Here is a 10,200-nt window from a genome sequence, read left to right on the forward strand (position 1 = left end):
GTTCGTTAATGGGTACAAGTCTTCACCAGTCATTCAGTTGGTGTCGACAAGGCCTCCATGTATGGATTGAGTACGAGGATATGCGGATAGTCCGGGCATATGAGGACAACGTAAGGGGTCCAATTTAATACCCCAAACCTCATACTTGTGACTTGACAAAGCGTGTGGACCGGTGTTAGGATTCATTCTTCAGTGAGAGTAAGCGCAAACCGTGTCACGACAAAATTCCCTTTTTCGTCCTCGTCCATTGAATCAAGGCCTCACCTCCACCTCCCCTCCACATATTCTTCCTCCCAGGAAACAAACATCATGTTGTATAGTCTTCACCTTAATCGTTGCAGTGCTTTTTCCATTAGATCCCTTTCCCACATGGATCGATTTCATGAATAAACCAGTGGGGACTGGGATGGCACTCCGAGATTCTGTGGGATCGTCTATCTTCGTTGCATGCAGGTACCTCTTCGGCTGTGCAGACGCGGTGGACGCGGAGTTGGCAGCAACGGAGGAAGGCCTCGCCCTTGCCCTACATTGGTCACCCCTGCCGTTGACGTTGGAGACCGATAGTTCTGAAGAGGTCACTTTGGTGAATCCATCTACGCCCAACACATCTCGATATTCATCTAGGGTTCAGGTTATTCGAGAACATATCGAGGAAAGAGATGTATCTATTATTAAGATAAACCGCGAAGCCAACTCTGTGAGTCATGGCTTAGCGAAGCTAGGTAGAGAGCAGGTGAAAACTGCAGTGTGGCTTCGTAATTTTAAAGGAAATATGCCCTAGAGACAATAATAAAGTTGTTAGTTATATTTCCTTATATCATGATAAATGTTTATTATTCATGCTAGAATTGTATTAACCGGAAACTTATTACATGTGTGAATACATAGACAAAACAGAGTGTCCCTAGTATGCCTCTGAAGGAAATATGCCCTAGAGGCAATAATAAAGTTATTATTTATTTCCTTATAATCATGATAAATGTTTATTATTCATGCTAGAATTGTATTAACCGGAAACATAATACATGTGTGAATACATAGACAAACAAAGTGTCACTAGTATGCCTCTACTTGACTAGCTCGTTAATCAAAGATGGTTATGTTTCCTAACCATGAACAATGAGTTGTCATTTGATTAACGGGATCACATCATTGAGAGAATGATCTGATTGACATGACCCATTCCATTAGCTTAGCACCCGATCGTTTAGTATGTTGCTATTGCTTTCTTCATGACTTATACATGTTCCTATAACTATGAGATTATGCAGCTCCCGTTTACCGGAGGAACACTTTGGGTACTACCAAACGTCACAACGTAACTGGGTGATTATAAAGGAGTACTACAGGTGTCTCCAAAGGTACATGTTGGGTTGGCGTATTTCGAGATTAGGTTTTGTCACTCCGATTGTCGGAGAGGTATCTCTGGGCCCTCTCGGTAATGCACATCACTTAAGCCTTGCAAGCATTGCAACTAAATGAGTTAGTTGCGGGATGATGTATTACAGAACGAGTAAAGAGACTTGCCGGTAACGAGATTGAACTAGGTATTGGAATACCGACGATCGAATCTCGGGCAAGTAACATACCGATGACAAAGGGAACAACGTATGTTGTTATGCGGTCTGACCGATAAAGATCTTCGTAGAATATGTAGGAGCCAATATGGGCATCCAGGTCCCGCTATTGGTTATTGACCGGAGACATGTCTCGGTCATGTCTACATTGTTCTCGAACCCGTAGGGTCCGCACGCTTAAGGTTACGATGACAGTTATATTATGAGTTTATGCATTTTGATGTACCGAAGGTTGTTCGGAGTCCCGGATGTGATCACGGACATGACGAGGAGTCTCGAAATGGTCGAGACATAAAGATTGATATATTGGAAGCCTATGTTTGGATATCGGAAGTGTTCCGGGTGAAATCGGGATTTTACCGGAGTACCGGGAGGTTACCGGAACCCCCCGGGAGCTATATGGGCCTTAATGGGCCATAGTGGAAGAAGAGGAGAGGCAGCGAGGGCTTGGGCCGCGCGCCCCTCCCCCCTAGTTCGAATAGGACAAGGAGAGAGGGGGCCGGCGCCCTCCTCCTTCTCTCTCTCTCTTCCACCTCATGAATCCTATTCCAACTAGGATTGGGGGAGAAGTCCTACTCCCGGAGGGAGTAGGACTCCTCCTGGCGCGCAATATGTGGCCGGCCGGCCTCCCCCTCTTGGTCCTTTATATACGGAGGCAGGGGCACCCCAGAGAGACACAAGTTGATCCACGTGATCTATTCCTTAGCCGTGTGCGGCGCCCCCAGCCACCATAGTCCTCGATAATATTGTAGCGGTGCTTAGGCGAAGCCCTGCATCAGTAGTACGTCAAGATCGTCACCACGCCGTCGTGCTGACGGAACTCTTCCCCGACACTTTGCTGGATCGGAGTCCGGGGATCGTCATCGAGCTGAACGTGTGCTAGAACTCGGAGGTGCCGTAGTTTCGGTGCTTGATCGGTCAGATTGTGAAGACGTACGACTACATCAACCAAACGCTTCCGTTGTCGATCTACTAGGTATGTAGATCATACTCCCCCTCTCGTTGCTATGCATCACATGATCTTGCGTGTGCGTAGGAATTTTTTTGAAATTACTACGTTCCCCAACAGTGGCATCCGAGCCTAGGTTTTATATGTTGATGATATATGCACGAGTAGAACACAAGTGAGTTGTGGGCGATATAAGTCATACTGCCTACCAACATGTCATACTTTGGTTCGACGGTATTGTTGGATGAAGCGGCCCAGACCAACATTATGCGTACGCTTACGCGAGACCGGTTCTCCCGACGTGCTTTGCACAGAGGTGGCTTGTGGGTGACAGTTTCTCCAACTTTAGTTGAACCAAGTGTGGCTACGCCCGGTCCTTGCGTAGGTTAAAATGGAGTCAAATTGACAAACTATCGTTGTGGTTTTGATGCGTAGGTGAGATTGGTTCTTACTTAAGCCCGTAGCAGCCACTTAAAACTTGCAACAACAAAGTAGAGGACGTCTAACTTGTTTTTGCAGGGCATGTTGTGATGTGATATGGTCAAGACATGATGCTGAATTTTATTGTATGAGATGATCATGTTTTGTAACCGAGTTATCGGCAACCGGCAGGAGCCATATGGTTGTTGCTTTATTGTATGCAATGCAATCGCGATGTAATGCTTTACTTTATCACTAAACGGTAGCGATAGTCGTAGAAGCACAAGCTTGGCGAGACAACAACGATGCTACGATGGAGATCAAGGTGTCACGCCGGTGACGATGGTGATCACGACGGTGCTTCAGAGATGGAGATCACAAGCACAAGATGATGATGGCCATATCATATCACTTATATTGATTGCATGTGATGTTTATCTTTTATGCATCTTATCTTGCTTTGATTGACGGTAGCATTATAAGATGATCTCTCACTAAATTATCAAGAAGTGTTCTCCCTGAGTATGCACCGTTGCGAAAGTTCTTCGTGCTGAGACACCACGTGATGATCGGGTGTGATAGGTTCTACGTTCAAATACAACGGGTGCAAAACAGTTGCACACGCGGAATACTCAGGTTATACTTGACGAGCCAAGCATATACAGATATGGCCTCGGAACACGGAGACCGAAAGGTCGAGCGTGAATCATATAGTAGATATGATCAACATAATGATGTTCACCAATGAAACTACTCCATCTCACGTGATGATCGGACATGGTTTAGTTGATTTGGATCACGTAATCACTTAGAGGATTAGAGGGATGTCTATCTAAGTGGGAGTTCTTTAAGTAATTTGATTAATTGAACTTAAATTTATCATGAACTTAGTACCTGATAGTATCTTGCTTATGTATGTTTGATTGTAGATAGATGGCTCGTGCTGTTGTTCTGTTAAATTTTAATGCGTTCCTTGAGAAAGCAAAGTTGAAAGATGATGGTAGCAATTACACGGACTGGGTCCGTAACTTGAGGATTATCCTCATTGCTGCACAGAAGAATTACGTCCTGGAAGCACCGCTGGGTGCCAGGCCTGCTACAGGAGCAACGCCGGATGTTATGAACGTCTGGCAGAGCAAAGCTGATGACTACTCGATAGTTCAGTGTGCCATGCTTTACGGCTTAGAATCGGGACTTCAACGACGTTTTGAACGTCATGGAGCATATGAGATGTTCCAGGAGTTGAAGTTAATATTTCAAGCAAATGCCCGGATTGAGAGATATGAAGTCTCCAATAAGTTCTATAGCTGCAAGATGGAGGAGAACAGTTCTGTTAGTGAGCATATACTCAAAATGTCTGGGTATAATAATCACTTGATTCAATTGGGAGTTAATCTTCCAGATGATTGCGTCATTGACAGAATTCTCCAATCACTGCCACCAAGCTACAAGAGCTTCGTGATGAACTATAATATGCAAGGGATGAATAAGACTATTCCCGAGCTCTTCGCGATGCTGAAAGCTGCGGAGGTAGAAATCAAGAAGGAGCATCAAGTGTTGATGGTCAACAAGACCACTAGTTTCAAGAAAAAGGGCAAAGGGAAGAAGAAGGGGAACTTCAAAAAGAACGGCAAGCAAGTTGCTACTCAAGAGAAGAAACCCAAACCTGGACCTAAGCCTGAAACTGAGTGCTTCTATTGCAAGCAGACTGGTCACTGGAAGCGGAACTGCCCCAAGTATTTGGCGGATAAGAAGGATGGCAAGGTGAACAAAGGTATATGTGATATACATGTTATTGATGTGTACCTTACTAATGCTCGCAGTAGCACCTGGGTATTTGATACTGGTTCTGTTGCTAATATTTGCAACTCGAAACAGGGACTACGGATCAAGCGAAGATTGGTTAAGGACGAGGTGACGATGCGCGTGGGAAACGGTTCCAAAGTCGATGTGATCGCAGTCGGCACGCTACCTCTACATCTACCTTCGGGATTAATATTAGACCTAAATAATTGTTATTTGGTGCCAGCGTTAAGCATGAACATTATATCTGGATCTTGTTTGATGCGAGACGGTTATTCATTTAAATCAGAGAATAATGGTTGTTCTATTTATATGAGTAATATCTTTTATGGTCATGCACCCTTGAAGAGTGGTCTATTCTTGTTGAATCTCGATAGTAGTAACACACATATTCATAATGTTGAAGCCAAAAGATGCAGAGTTGATAATGATAGTGCAACATATTTGTGGCACTGCCGTTTAGGTCATATCGGTGTAAAGCGCATGAAGAAACTCCATACTGATGGACTTTTGGAACCACTTGATTATGAATCACTTGGTACTTGCGAACCGTGCCTCATGGGCAAGATGACCAAAACGCCATTCTCCGGTACTATGGAGAGAGCAACAGATTTGTTGGAAATCATACATACAGATGTATGTGGTCCGATGAATATTGAGGCTCGTGGCGGATATCGTTATTTTCTCACCTTCACAGATGACTTAAGCAGATATGGGTATATCTACTTAATGAAACATAAGTCTGAAACGTTTGAAAAGTTCAAAGAATTTCAGAGTGAAGTTGAAAATCATCGTAACAAGAAAATAAAGTTTCTACGATCTGATCGTGGAGGAGAATATTTGAGTTACGAGTTTGGTGTACATTTGAAAAATTGTGGAATAGTTTCGCAACTCACGCCACCCGGAACACCACAGCGTAATGGTGTGTCCGAACGTCGTAATCGTACTTTACTAGATATGGTGCGATCTATGATGTCTCTTACTGATTTACCGCTATCGTTTTGGGGATACGCTCTAGAGACGGCCGCATTCACGTTAAATAGGGCACCATCAAAATCCGTTGAGACGACGCCTTATGAACTGTGGTTTGGCAAGAAACCAAAGTTGTCGTTTCTGAAAGTTTGGGGCTGCGATGCTTATGTGAAAAAGCTTCAACCTGATAAGCTCGAACCCAAATCGGAGAAATGTGTCTTCATAGGATATCCAAAGGAAACTATTGGATACACCTTCTATCACAGATCCGAAGGCAAGACTTTTGTTGCTAAATTCGGAAACTTTCTGGAGAAGGAGTTTCTCTCGAAAGAAGTGAGTGGGAGGAAAGTAGAACTTGACGAGGTAACTGTACCTACTCCCTTATTGGAAAGTAGTACATCACAGAAAACTATTTCTATGACACCTACACCAGTTAGTGAGGAAGCTAATGATGATGATCATGAAACTTCAGAACAAGATACTACTGAACCTCGTAGATCAACCAGAGTAAGATCCGCACCAGAGTGGTACGGTAATCCCGTTCTGGAAGTCATGCTACTAGATCATGATGAACCTACGAACTATGAAGAAGCGATGGTGAGCCCAGATTCCGCAAAGTGGCTTGAAGCCATGAAATCTGAGATGGGATCCATGTATGAGAACAAAGTATGGACTTTGGTTGACTTGCCCGATGATCGGCAAGCAATTGAGAATAAATGGATCTTCAAGAAGAAGACTGACGCTGACGGTAATATTACTGTCTACAAAGCTCGACTTGTCGCAAAAGGTTTTCGGCAAGTTCAAGGGATTGACTATGATGAGACCTTCTCACCCGTAGCGATGCTTAAGTCTGTCCGAATCATGTTAGCAATTGCCGCATTTTATGATTATGAAATTTGGCAGATGGATGTCAAAACTGCATTCCTGAATGGATTTCTGGAAGAAGAGTTGTATATGATGCAACCAGAAGGTTTTGTCGATCCAAAGGGAGCTAACAAAGTGTGCAAGCTCCAGCGATCCATTTATGGACTGGTGCAAGCCTCTCGGAGTTGGAATAAACGTTTTGATAGTGTGATCAAAGCATTTGGTTTTATACAGACTTTTGGAGAAGCCTGTATTTACAAGAAAGTGAGTGGGAGCTCTGTAGCATTTCTGATATTATATGTGGATGACATATTACTAATTGGAAATGATATAGAATTTCTGGATAGCATAAAGGGATACTTGAATAAAAGTTTTTCTATGAAAGACCTCGGTGAAGCTGCTTACATATTAGGCATTAAGATCTATAGAGATAGATCAAGACGCTTAATTGGACTTTCACAAACCACATACCTTGACAAAGTTTTGAAGAAGTTCAAAATGGATCAAGCAAAGAAAGGGTTCTTGCCTGTGTTACAAGGTGTGAAGTTGAGTAAGACTCAATGCCCGACCACTGCAGAAGATAGAGAGAATATGAAAGATGTTCCCTATGCATCAGCCATAGGATCTATCATGTATGCAATGCTGTGTACCAGACCTGATGTGTGCCTTGCTATAAGTCTAGCAGGGAGGTACCAAAGTAATCCAGGAGTGGATCACTGGACAGCGGTCAAGAACATCCTGAAATACCTGAAAAGGACTAAGGATATGTTTCTCATATATGGAGGTGACAAAGAGCTCATCGTAAAAGGTTACGTTGATGCAAGCTTTGACACTGATCCGGACGATTCTAAATCGCAAACCGGATACGTGTTTACATTAAACGGTGGAGCTGTCAGTTGGTGCAGTTCTAAACAGAGCGTTGTAGCGGGATCTACATGTGAAGCGGAGTACATAGCTGCTTCGGAAGCAGCAAATGAAGGAGTCTGGATGAAGGAGTTCATATCCGATCTAGGTGTCATACCTAGTGCATCGGGTCCAATGAAAATCTTTTGTGACAATACTGGTGCAATTGCCTTGGCAAAGGAATCCAGATTTCACAAGAGAACCAAACACATCAAGAGACGCTTCAATTCCATCCGGGATCTAGTCTAGGTGGGAGACATAGAGATTTGCAAGATACATATGGATCTGAATGTTGCAGACCCATTGACTAAGCCTCTTCCACGAGCAAAACATGATCAGCACCAAGGCTCCATGGGTGTTAGAACCATTACTGTGTAATCTAGATTATTGACTCTAGTGCAAGTGGGAGACTGAAGGAAATATGCCCTAGAGGCAATAATAAAGTTATTATTTATTTCCTTATAATCATGATAAATGTTTATTATTCATGCTAGAATTGTATTAACCGGAAACATAATACATGTGTGAATACAAAGACAAACAAAGTGTCACTAGTATGCCTCTACTTGACTAGCTCGTTAATCAAAGATGGTTATGTTTCCTAACCATGAACAATGAGTTGTTATTTGATTAACGGGATCACATCATTGAGAGAATGATCTGTTTGACATGACCCATTCCATTAGCTTAGCACCCGATCGTTTAGTATGTTGCTATTGCTTTCTTCATGACTTATACATGTTCCTATAACTATGAGATTATGCAACTCCCGTTTACCGGAGGAACACTTTGGGTACTACCAAACGTCAGAAAGTAACTGGGTGATTATAAAGGAGTACTACAGGTGTCTCCAAAGGTACATGTTGGGTTGGCGTATTTCGAGATTAGGTTTTGTCACTCCGATTGTCAGAGAGGTATCTCTGGGCCCTCTCAGTAATGCACATCACTTAAGCCTTGCAAGCATTACAACTAAATGAGTTAGTTGCGGGATGATGTATTACAGAACGAGTAAAGAGACTTGCCGGTAACGAGATTGAACTAGGTATTGGAATACCGACGATCGAATCTTGGGAAAGTATGTTGTTATGCGGTCTGACCGATAAAGATCTTCATAGAATATGTAGGAGCCAATATAGGCATCCAGGTCCCGCTATTGGTTATTGACCGGAGACATGTCTCAGTCATGTCTACATTGTTCTCGAATCCGTAGGGTCCGCACGCTTAAGGTTACGATGACAGTTATGTTATGAGTTTATGCATTTTGATGTACTAAAGGTTGTTCAGAGTCTCGGATGTGATCACGGACATGACGAGGAGTCTCGAAATGGTCGAGACATGAAGATTGATATATTGGAAGCCTATGTTTGGATATCTGAAGTGTTCCGGGTGAAATCGGGATTTTACCGGAGTACCGGGAGGTTACCGGAACCCCCCGGGAGCTATATGGGCCTTAATGGGCCATAGTGGAAGAAGAGGAGAGGCAGCGAGGTCTTGGGCCGCGCGCCCCTCCCCCTAGTCCGAATAGGACAAGGAGAGAGGGGGCCGGCGCCCTCCTCCTTCTCTCTCTCTCTCTCTTCCACCTCATGAATCCTATTCCAACTAGGATTGGGGGAGAAGTCCTACTCCCGGAGGGAGTAGGACTCCTCCTGGCACGCCATATGTGGCCGGCCGGCCTCCCCCTCTTGGTCCTTTATATACGGAGGCAGGGGCACCCCAGAGAGACACAAGTTGATCCACGTGATCTATTCCTTAGCCGTGTGCGGCGCCCCCAGCCACCATAGTCCTCGATAATATTGTAGCGGTGCTTAGGCGAAGCCCTGCAGCAGTAGTACGTCAAGATCGTCACCACGCCGTAGTGCTGACGGAACTCTTCCCCGACACTTTGCTGGATCGGAGTCCGGGGATCGTCATCGAGCTGAACGTGTGCTAGAACTCGGAGGTGCTGTAGTTTCGGTGCTTGATCGGTTGGATTGTGAAGACGTACGACTACATCAACCAAACGCTTCCGTTGTCGATCTACTAGGTATGTAGATCATACTCCCCCTCTCGTTGCTATGCATCACATGATCTTGCGTGTGCGTAGGAATTTTTTTGAAATTACTACGTTCCCCAACAGCCTCTACTTGACTAGTTCGTTAATCAAAGATGGTTAAGTTTCCTGACGATAGACATGTGTTGTCATTTGATGAACGGGATCACATAATTAGAAAATAATGTGATGGACAAGACCCATCCGTTAGCTTAACATAATGATTGCTTAGTTTATTGATATTGCTTTCTTCATGACTTATACATGTTCCTATGACTATGAGATTATGCAACTCCCGAATACCAGAGGAACACCTTGTGTGCTATCAAACGTCACAACATAACCGGGTGATTATAAAGATGCTCTACAGGTGTCTCCGAAGGTGTTTGTTGAGTTGGCATAGATTAAGATTAGGATTTGTCACTCTGAGTATCGGAGAGGTATCTCTGGGCCCTCTCGGTAATGCATATCACTATAGGCCTTGCAAGCAATGTGACTAATGAGTTAGTTGCGGGATGATGCATTACGGAACGAGTAAAGATACTTGTCGGTAACGAGATTGAACTAGGTATGAGGATACCGACGATCGAATCTCGGGCAAGTAACATACCGATGACAAAGGGAATTACGTATGTTGTTATGCGGTTTGACCGATAAAGATCTTTGTAGAATATGTAGGAACC

This window comes from Triticum aestivum, chromosome 6A (genome assembly GCF_018294505.1).
Source record: "Triticum aestivum cultivar Chinese Spring chromosome 6A, IWGSC CS RefSeq v2.1, whole genome shotgun sequence".
Lineage (NCBI taxonomy): Eukaryota > Viridiplantae > Streptophyta > Magnoliopsida > Poales > Poaceae > Triticum > Triticum aestivum.